Source organism: Mobula hypostoma, chromosome 4, assembly GCF_963921235.1.
Source record: "Mobula hypostoma chromosome 4, sMobHyp1.1, whole genome shotgun sequence".
Taxonomy (NCBI): domain Eukaryota; kingdom Metazoa; phylum Chordata; class Chondrichthyes; order Myliobatiformes; family Myliobatidae; genus Mobula; species Mobula hypostoma.
The window spans coordinates 137,581,100-137,582,524 of record NC_086100.1 but is presented as its reverse complement, the minus strand read 5'-3'; positions in this window follow the sequence as shown (position 1 = coordinate 137,582,524).

The window sequence follows — 1,425 nt, the reverse complement described above, 5'->3', positions numbered from 1 at the left end:
TTGCTGAACTGTTGCATTTGTTATCCTTTCGATTACTGTGTTGCTTGTTTCTTTAATAAAACTTTCTTAGTTCTAGTAATCCAGACTCCAACTGAGTGATCCATTTCTGCTGGTTTGGCAACCCAGTTACGGGGTACGTAACAAGTGACATTTGCAATTTTCCAGTCTCTGGAACCATTCCAGAATCTAGTGATTCTTGAAAGATCATTACTAATGCCTCCACAAACTCTTCAGCCACCTCTTTCAGAATCCTACAGTGTACACCATCTAATCCAGGTCACTTTTCCCAAGAACATTCTCTGTTGTAATGGCAGCTTCACACACTTCTGCCCCTTGACACTCTCAAACTTTTACCAGACTGCTAGTGTTTTCAAGCCAGGATCAGGGAGGCTAAAGACAGGTACAGGAGGAAGCTTGAGTGGAAACTCCAGCAGAACAACATGAGAGAGGTCTGGAGTGGGATGAGGACCATCACTGGGTTCCGGCAAACTAGCAACAGAGGAGCTGAAGGCAGTGTGGACAGGGCCAACGAACTTAACCTGTTCTTTAACAGTTTTGACTTTGTGGCCCCTGCCTATCCCCCACATGAGTCATCCGTTGTCAGCCCCCAACCAACACATATTCCACTCTCCCCTCCTATCCCTCCTCACAGTCCCCCACCCTGCTCTCATGACTATACCCCTTCCCAACACGAAACCACCATGGTGGGCTTCACAGCTGAACAGGTGAGAAGACAGCTGAAACGTCTCAACCCAAGCAAGGCTGCAGGACCGGATGGTGTCAGTACCAGGGTGCTCAAAGCCTGTGCCCCTCAGCTACGTGGAGTACTTCGCCATGTCTTCAACCTGAGCATGAGGCTCCGGAGGGTTACTGTGCTGTGGAAGACATCCTGCCTCGTCCCTGTGCTGAAGACGCCGCGCCCCAGCGGACTCAATGACTACAGACCAGTGGCATTGACCTCCCACATCATGAAGACCCTGGAGAGACTTGTTCTGGAGCTGCTCCAGCCTATGGTCAGGCCACACTTAGATCCCCTCCAGTTCGCCTACCAGCCCCAACTTGGAGTTGAGGATGCCATCATCTACCTGCTGAACAGTGTCTACGCCCACCTGGACAAGCCAGTGATCACTGTGAGGGTCATATTTTTTGACTTCTCCAGTGCGTTCAACACCATCCGCCCTGCTCTGCTGGGGGAGAAGCTGACAGCGATGCAGGTGGATGCTTCCCTGGTGTCATGGATTCTTGATGACCTGACTGGCAGACCACGGTACGTGTGCTTGCAACACTGTGTGTCCGACAGAGTGATCAGCAGCACTGGGGCTCCACAGGGGACTGTCATGTCTCCCCTTCTCTTCACCATTTACACCTCGGACTTCAACTACTGCACAGAGTCTTGTCATCTTCAGAAGTTTCCTGATGACTCTG